Below are 11,930 nucleotides of genomic sequence, written 5' to 3' on the forward strand. Positions count from 1 at the left end.
TCCTTTAGCTGAGGGATCCAGCGCTCTTTCTCCGGTGTCGGAAGCCCGCCCTGCGGTTTCTTCCGCCCGGAGAGAGGCCAGTGCTTCATTGCTCTAGCTCCGAGGCAGCAGGTCAGGCTGGAGCATGTCTGCATACTATGGCAGTGCTCCAGACATATCAGGCTGATCTGCTGGGGGATTTGGACAGGAGTGAGGGAGTTAGTTCCGAAGATGTTCGCGAACTTCGTCGGGCAACAGATTTGTCTCTCAGGGCGACCAAGGAGACCGCCAGAGCAATTGGGCGGTCTATGGTCTATACGATTTTCGGGGTATACTCCCAAAGATGCATTGCACGGTAGCGTGACGTAGAAACCTTGATCATCCATGGCACTTCTTCACTCGTATGATCTCATCCGTTAAACGTCGGCTTGTTTTAAGGTGTTTGTAAGTCCACCAGAGTTTTTTTATCTATATAACTATTGAATTTTGAAGGCCATCCTAACCATTTCACTAAAACAAGCGTAGATTTCCCTTGTTTTTTCTGACCTAAAATCTTTTCCACCTTAAAAGATTTGTTTTTACTGACGATTATTTTTTGTAGCTCTTTTTCATAAAAAACTCCCTCGATGACATCACCGTCATAATCTGTGAGTCTGTAGACTGGTGGTTTGCGTGGTATGCAAGCGGCTATGGTGAAAAATTCTTCCGTGTAGTTCTGCTCATAACCTTTGGCGAACGGGCCTCTCACTTTAGAAATCCTGACGACGTCACCGACTTTGAAATTAAATGCGACTCTCTCGGTCTTCTTTATATCCCCGTACAAGTTTTGAAACACTTGACCCTCATTTGCTTTGTTGACGTCCACGGGTCTCATTTTGATACTTCGATGATAACTGACGTTGTACCCCTGGATAATGTCTTGTAAAACATCTATGTATCGTCGCGAATTTGTAGCCGTTAAAAATCGCCACATTCGACTTTTTAACGTTCTATTAAATCGTTCCACGACGCTGGCTTTCAAATCGGTAGCGGTAGCGAAATGATTAATATCATACTTTTTCATTACATCTTGAAAATGTTTGTTAAAAAATTCCTTTCCCTTATCCGTCTGCAATTTCTGCGGTACACGCCCCTCTTCGAGTATAGACTCGAATGCTCTAGCAACCTCTACGCCAGTCTTATTCTTCAATACGCGAACCGATGAAAATTTTGTAAATACATCGATACAAACCAGCAGATATTTATAATCATCATTATCCTTTGCATATGCGATCATGTCGACTAGATCGGCCTGGAACTGCGTATCGATCCCGTACACCACTACTCTATTTCGCTTGTATTTTATAGGGGCTGTTTTGTGTAAAGTGTAAGCATCCTCGCCAGACAGCCATTCTGAAACCTTTTTATCGCTTAGATGAACCCCGCTATCTTTTAAGATTGCGTCTTTTAATCGTTTTTTACCCCCTAAAGAACCAGGGTTGGAGGGTGTATAATAAGTCTTTTTCATGAGCTCCGTCATGCTGCCGTTTCAACCGCTGTAAAAGAATAACTCGTACATGTGGTTTGAATCAATCTTTTATTAAAAAAGTTACAGGATATACAATTTAACTAAATGGCATTAATATAATACAAGATAGTAGACATGGTTATAATAATAATAAATCCATCACAAAAAAAGTAAATTGAAAATAATAATGTTAGTACAACAAAATCTAAGTAAATTTTATATAATGAAGTTAGTACAAAATGGATATAATAATAAAATATAGAACAATTGGATATAACAACGTTACATGATTAGTCTAAGTAAAATGGATATAATAAAATATAGTACAATTAGATATACCGATGTTACATGCACCGTCTAAGTAGGATAGTCATAATGACGTCACTGATAGTTAAGCCAGAAAAGAAAATCACGACAGGCCAACATGTGTTTGTCTAGGATGTAGTCGATATACATCGCAACAATTTTGTCGACGCTGGTACTAATTTCGTAAATTTTAATAGAATCGTCTTCATCATCCGAATCGTATTGTTGTTTTGAGTTCAAGGTCAGCATGGTACAGACATCCGCCACATAAGTACAAGTACAGAGGACATCGGTGACTCCGAGTGGGGATTGTGATTCACAGAGCATATCTAGAATCTGTTTTATCATTACATCGACTGATTCGATACCATGAATGCATTTGTCGACCAATTCCTTCCAGGAAGGAGTCAGTCCTCTTATATAGATCATTTGTTTCTTGAAATTTGCCTCACGTATGGTGTCTTCCATAAATGGGTCACCATCGCGCGATGCATCTGCAAGAATCTTATTCATCAGCATGGTCATCTGTCGCTTGTAATGTCTTTTAAACATGAATTCCATAGTATTCTTCACGCTACAGGCTACTCCCATAGCTACAGTGTCTTGATCACTCGCCATTCACGATTGCGAGACCTTCCCAGAGATCGACGACGTCGTGGACTATTTCTTCGCAGGGTTTCTCCAGAAGTCCGACTCTGATTTCTTCAAGCTTAGCGCCGATGAATGGTTCGTCTTTTAATTCGTGCAGAATAGTCCCAACCGTTCCTTGAATCCGTTGTGCATGAGATTTTAACCCACAACGTTTTAGCACGATACCGATGATTGCGTGAAAATAGGGTCTAAACAGTTTGGTTGAAAGTTCATCAAAATGGGTGTCCAAGTAGTAGTTAGGAGGGTCAAACAGGCAGGAATGCTGCAACTGACTCGGGTGATCAATCTCGCAACCCTCACACTCGTCCTTCAGCTTCGTTCCGATGAGATGTTGGAGTAAAACCGCGGTCGCGGCTTTTATGATTTTGAAACCCAAGACATCGAAACATCCGTCTGTGACGTCGAAGGCATGATTAGCATGAGGGAGGGTCCGGTCGATTTTAGATATGTCGTAAGAAGCCTGATCTTTATGGAGCTTGAAAATTTTGAATGTCCCCATGTCCGAATCCTCGACTTTGTCCGGGTCGATTTTGATACCTGGACCGCGGTCGTTTTGCACGTTCAATGTTTCAGGGTTAATAATATTACCCGGACCCCAATCGTTTCCAATGCATGTGTCAAAGTCTATGCGACGTTTGATAGTTTTAGCCGAAGACCAGTCTTTGTGGTGATCCAACGGATCACAGGCGTTGTCGTCGGGAGGGTCAAGAATGCTACCGAAAGAGATTCCGCAGCTGCACACATGTTCGGGTTCCGAAGCGCCGTCTTCACCCATGTTTTATAAATGACGCATGTAGGGTCTAGTTGCCAGAATTTATTGTCGTTGTAGTAAAGGGGGTGGAGACACGGATTTATAAAAAACAACTCTTGGCAGGGTTTCCCGGTCGAGGTTTACGATGGGCGTAGCGAATGGTGGGGGACGGGAGACAATCAAACCCTCCGTCGCGCGGGGTTCTCTCAGGGTGAAACAGCTGCACTTTCATTTTGTTGTACCCGTCATGAATATCACACCATTCGAACATTTTGTTGATGGTCGAAAAAAAACCATTCAGCTGATACAGATCACCCCACTTGAACAAAAATTGCATTTCATACAAGTCATGATGATCCTTAGGGACGACTGTTCGGATGTCGGTGAGCTTCGTCTTGTCTTTACAACTGAATATGTAAACAGAATCATTCGGCGGCTTGTTAGTATGGTCACCCACCACACGGTACTGAATATTCGGGGTCTCCCCACCCCACTCCGCCACGTACAGAGGCTCTCGCCCTGTGTCATTCAGATCCGTCCAGATACATTTGTAAAATAGATCCCAGTCTTTTTCAGGAAATATCAGACACGGATCCTCACCTGCCTGAAACTCACGGACGTGGGGAGTGGTGTAGAGTATAACAACTCTCGTCGGTTTGTGAAATTTGTACCCGAATACAAGGCCACTAGGCATCACAAATTCGCGTTCAGTCCATTCGGAAACATCATGGAGAAAATTTGTCAAACGGATATGACCATAAGCTTTTCTCGGAGCCATAGTCAGAGTTGCTATCATGCTGTTGGTAAGCCCCGTCTCTCAGGGTTGTGGGGATGCTAAACCGTCCATGCTCGTATAGCTCATGTCTCTGTTGGTTGTAGAACACACTGACACCATTTATATATATATAGACCAGTCTGGAATGTCAACGCACAATGGTTATGTCAAAACACATGATTGATCGGATAGATAGGTCAACTGCTCAGCCCTTATCATAGAGGCCGGATGGTCAAACTGCCAACTGATCAACCCTTATCAGTAGAGACCCGATGGTCAACCTGTCAAAACATTTGATTGATCGGATAGATAGGTCATCTGCTCAATCCTTATCTATACACACCGGACGCACAACCTGTCAAAACACATGATCGATTGGAGGGGTGGGGGTCAATAGGTCAAACCACAACAATAGACACCGGAAGAGGCGGGACCGGAAAAGGTCAAAGGTCAAGGTCAACCGGAAGCCATCAATCATTTTGACACATGGTACAGCATATTTACTACTAGGATTCACTCTCAGGAGTATCAGGGGGTTCATCATGTGGGGTCATGGGCCCATCATTTAAGGGTGCTGCTGTTAACCCTAAAGAAACAAGACCATAAAAGACATCAGAAAATTAATTTATTTTTATTCTTATTAACACACACACACACACACACACACACACACACACACACAAAGGATTCCTTAAAAAAACATAACTTTCATTTTTGATTTTAATATTTGTACATTGCCCAAATTGATTTAAAAAAGATTGTTTGCCAATGTAGCTTACAGTTAACAATTGTTTTAATATTCTGTTCAATGTTACATGTATTAATATTAGCGTAATGTATCTGTAATACTCAAATTTCTACGGCCTATAAATTATATATTATCTTCGGACTATGAAATTTCAAAATGATCATCTTGTTGTCTGTTCCCTTCTGATTGATAGTTCTTTTTTAATATAGAAAATGAGTCATTCCTCATTTCTGTAATGTTAAAAAATAAATGTTAATTATGACAGAAGGTTTATTTGTCTTTCAATCAGTTGTAGTGCATATGAGCTATAAAAACTTGATGTATGAAACAATGAAAACATATTACATTTTTATACAAAAGATTGGATGTGTGTTTTGTTGAGTATTTTAGCTACATAGGCCTATTTATTTGTGTGTGTGTGTGTGTGTGTGTGTGTGTGTGTGTGTGTGTGTGTGTGTGTGTGTGGGGGGGTTTTTGTGATTTACGAGGACATTTTATATGAATACACGCCACACTACGAGGACATTTTGGATTATGAGGACAGTGTCAGTGTCCTCATAATTCAGACAACGTAGAAGTGCTTCTACATGTGGGAGGAGCTCAAATTCAAATTTTCTCCAAAAGTCCTTATAGTTCACAATCATCGGACTTTGTGTTAAGAGTGTGTATCGGAACTGCGCTCCTGCAGGTGGGTCTTGGTACTGCACCTCCTCATTAATATTCACACTTGTGAATGGAATCGCGGGTTTTGATTGGCTGAAAGGTGAGAAGTCCTTGTAAATTCGGGTTTTGTCTAACCACTGTGTTTTAGCCATTCACACAAAGGACAATAACGATAAAGATATGTTTGTAAAATAGATCTAAATATAAAGGAATAACAAAGTCCACACCACAACTATAAAAATAAAAACACAGAGAAGCAATATCATTGGAATCATTTTCCTCCCCTCCCCCACCTCCGACCGCGTCTCTTCCGGCTGAGATAATCAGCAAGTCACCCTGAAGACACTTAAGGTAAGATTGATGATAAAACTCAATAAACAATAAAACAGTATATTATATTAGTTAACGTTATAAAACAGACTAGCTTTGGTCACGTTTGTAAGCTTTTATCTAGCGTTTCCTCACAAAATATAAGGAATATAAGGATATATAAGGAATTAACTATTGACTTACTAACGTTAGTCTGACAAATAAACAAGCAATAACTAAACCGCTTGTATTATGTATGTTTTGGGTTTAAAAGTTAATGGCTAATGGTTAAATAACTCATGATGCCAGATTGAGATCATATTTATTTTGCTATCTGGGCAGTTCAGTGTTGTGATAATGGGGTTAATCTATGAAAGGCCTAATGGACAAATATTGTAGTGTTTGATGTAGTAAATTGGAGTTTACTGCAGTATGTTAGTATAATAGTGATTACTACACTTTGTTAATGCACTTCAGTATCCTGTAATATTAGTGAATTGATAAACCATAGTATTCTTTAATTTTTACTATGGTAAGTTTAAAAAAACCTATTGTATCTAGGATTATTACTCTAGTTTACTATAGTACAGAAGTCTACTACAGTATTTTTCATATGGGAATGGTGAACTTGAGGTTTTTCAGGGCACACAGCTGTTTAGTTGTAAACTATTTGTGTGTCTGATCAGATCCTTTTAATAGAGCTCCGGGGGCTGACGTCATGCAATCTAAACTCCGCCATTTTGGCAGTCAACCAGGAGAGCACCAGAGCGGCTTTTGCGTTATCGATAGCGGTCGGGTCGAATACTAATTCAAAACAATTACTATTTCAACATGGTGGACAGCTGCTGTGCGCCTGGATTCCAGAACAGGTGGAGGAAAGCATTTAAAAGCATTTTAAATGCTTATGGAAAGTGTGTGAAATTTTTTTTTTTATGTTCAGTCACAATTGTGACCGGTGGGATAATGTGTAAACTAATATCAGTTTATGTTATATATATATATATATATATATATATATATATATATATATATATATATATATATATATATATCAGATACATTATCCCACCGGTTTATGATTGGACATAAACTCACATTTTCACACACTGTCCATAAACATAAAAAAAAAACAGGCTTTTGTAGGCCTTTAAAGAGTCTACGGAATAGGCCGAGGAAAAGTTAATGAAGTAACGTTAGTTATATAACGTTATATCAGGATACTGCAGTTCAGGAAAGCTATAAGTTCCTTTATTAATACACATGAAAAGCACCCCGGGGGCATTATAGGGATCTGTTATGTTTAATCTATTAAGTTTTGCTATGTACAGGTAGCCTGGCTAACGCCAGACCCAATTCTCGTTGAGACTTGGGTCTGGGAACCACATGCGCATTTTCTCGTATTTGAGGCGTGGTTTACGAATGCCCGGCGCCGTTTATTGGGTGCTTAGAATGTCTATCAAATGCACCTGTACGTAGCTCATAGCCAATCGTTTCCATTATACCAGATGACGTATGTAGAGACGCCAAAAGCTGACGCCAAAAGCTGCTCTTTTTTCGAAATAAACTTGCGTTCTAAACTACTTAGAACAATATCTAAGGCTGCATCAAAAGGTAGCTTCGCGTCTGCTGCCATGTTGAATCCATAAACAAACTGCTTAGTTGTGTCGTCATCGTCTTGCTGCTCCCTCCCCGTTCTGTGATTGGTTCCCTAAACGAGGCGAAAATCAGGTCCATGGTTTCCAGACTGCCTTTCAGCGAGAATAAAATCGCGCTACGCAAAGGCAGTATGGGGAAACCCAGGCTAATGTACAGGTCTATATCTTTTTAATTAAAGTGCGCAGTGAACTCTGTTGCCTTAAAACTCATGCTGCCGTCATTCGTTCACGCTCGTCTCGTACGGCCTCTTTACTGCCAAAATGGCGGGGTAAACAGAATAGGTCACGTGGCGTCCGGAGCTCTATTGTTTACAGTTCTTTGTGAAGGTTATTCCTGTAATAGTACAGTAAGGGTAATCGGTGTTGTTTTATCAGACCTGCTGTTAGTTTTAACCTTGCTGTAGGTGTCTGTAGAGGTTTCATATACTGTATACAGGTCATTCTCAAAAAAATTAGCATATTGTGATAAAGTTCATTATTTTCCATAATGTAATGATAAAAATTACACTTTCATATATTTTAGATTTATTGCACACCAACTGAAATATTTCAGGTCTTTTATTGTTTTAATACTGATGATTTTGGCATACAGCTCATGAAAACCCAAAATTCCTATCTCAAAAAATTAGCATATTTCATCCGACCAATAAAAGAAAAGTGTTTTTAATAAAAAAAAAGTCAACCTTCAAATAATTATGTTCAGTTATGCACTCAATACTTGGTCGGGAAACCTTTTGCAGAAATGACAGCTTCAATGCGGCATGGCACAGAGGCAATCAGCCTGTGGCACTGCTGAGGTGTTATGGAGGCCCAGGATGCTTCGATAGCGGCCTTAAGCTCATCCAGAGTGTTGGGTCTTGCGTCTCTCAACTTTCTCTTCACAATATCCCACAGATTCTCTATGGGGTTCAGGTCAGGAGAGTTGGCAGGCCAATTGAGCACAGTAATACCATGGTCAGTAAACCATTTACCAGTGGTTTTGGCACTGTGAGCAGGTGCCAGGTCGTGCCGAAAAATGAAATCTTCATCTCCATAAAGCTTTTCAGCAGATGGAAGCATGAAGTGCTCCAAAATCTCCTGATAGCTAGCTGATGATCACTGACTGTGGGTACTTGACACTGGACTTCAGGCATTTTGGCATTTGCTTCTCCCCAGTCTTCCTCCAGACTCTGGCACCTTGATTTCCGAATGACATGCAAAATTTGAGCAACAGTCCAGTGCTGCTTCTCTGTAGCCCAGGTCAGGCGCTTCTGCCGCTGTTTCTGGTTCAAAAGTGGCTTGACCTGGGGAATGCGGCACCTTTAGCCCATGTCCTGCACACGCCTGTGCACGGTGGCTCTGGATGTTTCTACTCCAGACTCAGTCCACTGCTTCCGCAGGTCCCCCAAGGTCTGGAATCGGTCCTTCTCCACAATCTTCCTCAGGGTCCGGTCACCTCTTCTCGTTGTGCAGCGTTTTTTGCCACACTTTTTCCTTCCCACAGACTTCCCACTGAGGTGCCTTGATACAGCACTCTGGGAACAGCCTATTCGTTCAGAAATTTCTTTCTGTGTCTTACCCTCTTGCTTGAGGGTGTCAATGATGGCCTTCTGGAGAGCAGTCAGGTCGGCAGTCTTACCCATGATTGCGGTTTTGAGTAATGAACCAGGCTGGGAGTTTTTAAATGCCTCAGGAATATTTTGCAGGTGTTTAGAGTTAATTAGTTGATTCAGATGATTAGGTTAATAGCTCGTTTAGAGAACCTTTTCATGAAATGCAAATTTTTTGAGATAGGAATTTTGGTTTTCATGAGCTGTATGCCAAAATCATCAGTATTAAAACAATAAAAGACCTGAAATATTTCAGTTGGTGTGCAATGAATCTAAAATATATGAAAGTTTAATTTTTATCATTACATTATGGAAAATAATGAACTTTATCACAATATGCTAATTTTTTGAGAAGGACCTGTAAAAGTCTGATAGCCATAATCATAATGTTTCTCTTTAGTGACAGTCACAGTGTAGTTGAGAAGGAGAAAAGCAGCATGTTTCAGATTGTTAAAAATACTAAACACATTTGTAAGGTCTAAGATGCTTTCCTGTTTCACTGGTGCTGTTTACTGACCTGCAAGTAGTACATAATGATCCCTATTGTTTATATTTAAGCCCTCTACAGCAAATAAAAGTATAAACTCATTGTTGATTAGGTCAGTGATGTCTAAAAAAAACATATAATTATTATAATTTCATCAAGTGACCAAATACATCATCTGGCTTTTGCAGGAAATGGCAGGAACAAGGTCCCGGAGGGCCAAACTAAAACCAAAGGATGAAGCTGCATATTTTTCTTCCATGCTCAAAGATAAGGATGGATTTGAAATAAAATACATAAATTCATTTAAAGGTGAGTAACACAATTGTCTATGTTTTAAGTATTGTTTTAACTTCTACCCTGACTGATCTGCTCTTGGTTAGGTCGAGGAGTGTTCAGCTGTCGCCACTTTCAAAAGGGAGATTTCCTCATTGAATATCGAGGGGAAATCATATCTAAAAAAGAATATGAAAGAAGGCACAGAGTATAGCATGCTGCACTTGAAGTTTTTTTATTTGAATTTCGTTGTGATGGAAAACAGTTGTGGTATGTATAAACTTTGCATTTCCTGATGCAGCAGTGGTAAACTAGAATTAACTTTTTATTATTATTATTATTATTCTGTGAAACTTTCCTATTGTATGATTCAGTCACTATAACACACAGTGGAGATAGCACTATGTTCTTGCTGTTTCAGGGTTGATGCTGCCAGAGAAGATGCTTCTTTAGGGAGAATCGTCAATGATGATCATGTGACCCCCAACAGCAAAATGAAAACAATCAGAGTGGACGGAAAGCCCCATCTGTGCTTATTTGCAGTAAAGGACATAAGTCCTGGGGAAGAGATAACGTATAACTATGGAGATTCTGACTGGCCATGGAGAAGAAAGGTATTAACAGATTGAAATAATCCTTTTACTTTAATTTAAAGACACAGTTTACAGTTACATGTGGAGAAGTGTTAGTATTTGATTTTGAACCCACACAGGTTTGTTCTGAGGTTGTACGAATTGATTTCTTTAAAATTTCCATAAAAAGTGTTTTATAACATAGTATAGTTGACCTTTTGTCAATCTGATTACACAGATCTTTCATATTTCACAGGTTTGTTCTGAGACCAAACAACAGGTGCATGCTTTGGTCAGCTGTGCAGCAGGAGACGGGTCAAAGGAGGTAAGTGTGTGTTTCTAATGCTCAACAGGTAGTTAAATCTCCATTAACTTTGGTAAGATGATGCAAAATCCTTATAAACTATTGATTTCTTTAAAATTTCCATAAAAAGTGTTTTATAACATAGTATATTTGACCTTTTGTCAATCTGATTACACAAATCTTTCATATTTCACAGGTTTGTTCTGAGATTGAACAACAGGTGCATGCTTTGGTCAGCTGTGCAGCAGGAGATGGGTCAAAGGAGGTAAGTGTGTGTTTCTAATGCTCAACAGGTAGTTAAATCTCCATTAACTTTGGTAAGATGATGCAAAATCCTTATAAACTATTGATTTCTTTAAAATTTCCATAAAAAGTGTTTTATAACATAGTATATTTGACCTTTTGTCAATCTGATTACACAAATCTTTCATATTTCACAGGTTTGTTCTGAGATTGAACAACAGGTGCATGCTTTGGTCAGCTGTGCAGCAGGAGATGGGTCAAAGGAGGTAAGTGTGTGTTTATAATGCTCAACAGGTAGTTAAATCTCCATTAACTTTGGTAAGATGATGCAAAATCCTTATAAACTATTGATTTCTTTAAAATTTTCATAAAAAGTGTTTTATAACATAGTATAGTTGACCTTTTGTCAATCTGATTACACAAATCTTTCATATTTCACAGGTTTGTTCTGAGATTGAACAACAGGTGCATGCTTTGGTCAGCTGTGCAGCAGGAGATGGGTCAAAGGAGGTAAGTGTGTGTTTCTAATGCTCAACAGGTAGTTAAATCTCCATTAACTTTGTTAAGATGATGCAAAATCCTTATAAACTATTGATTTCTTTAAAATTTCCATAAAAAGTGTTTTATAACATAGTATATTTGACCTTTTGTCAATCTGATTACACAAATCTTTCATATTTCACAGGTTTGTTCTGAGATTGAACAACAGGTGCATGCTTTGGTCAGCTGTGCAGCAGGAGATGGGTCAAAGGAGGTAAGTGTGTGTTTCTAATGCTCAACAGGTAGTTAAATCTCCATTAACTTTGGTAAGATGATGCAAAATCCTTATAAACTATTGATTTCTTTAAAATTTTCATAAAAAGTGTTTTATAGTATGTTTGACCTTTTGTCAATCTGATTACACAAATCTTTCATATTTCACAGGTTTGTTCTGAGACCGAACAACAGGTGCATGCTTTGGTCAGCTGTGCAGCAGGAGATGGGTCAAAGGAGGTAAGTGTGTGTTTCTAATGCTCAACAGGTAGTTAAATCTCCATTAACTTTGTTAAGATGATGCAAAATCCTTATAAACTATTGATTTCTTTAACATTTTCATAAAAAGTGTTTTATAGCATAGT

General features: G+C 39.2%; 1 long non-coding RNA gene across 1 annotated transcript; it reads left to right on the top strand.

Annotated features, from left to right (window-relative positions):
- Positions 1-5,240: 5,240 nt before the first annotated feature.
- LOC306999275 lies at positions 5,241-10,836 on the top strand. The gene is made up of 6 exons (XR_013797805.1): positions 5,241-5,731; positions 9,609-9,729; positions 9,801-9,963; positions 10,115-10,307; positions 10,522-10,590; positions 10,766-10,836. It is a non-coding gene; the product is annotated as an uncharacterized lncRNA (long non-coding RNA).
- Positions 10,837-11,930: the final 1,094 nt, after the last annotated feature.

Source organism: Phoxinus phoxinus (assembly GCF_949152265.1).
Source record: "Phoxinus phoxinus genome assembly, chromosome: 5".
NCBI classification, from domain to species: Eukaryota; Metazoa; Chordata; class Actinopteri; order Cypriniformes; family Leuciscidae; genus Phoxinus; species Phoxinus phoxinus.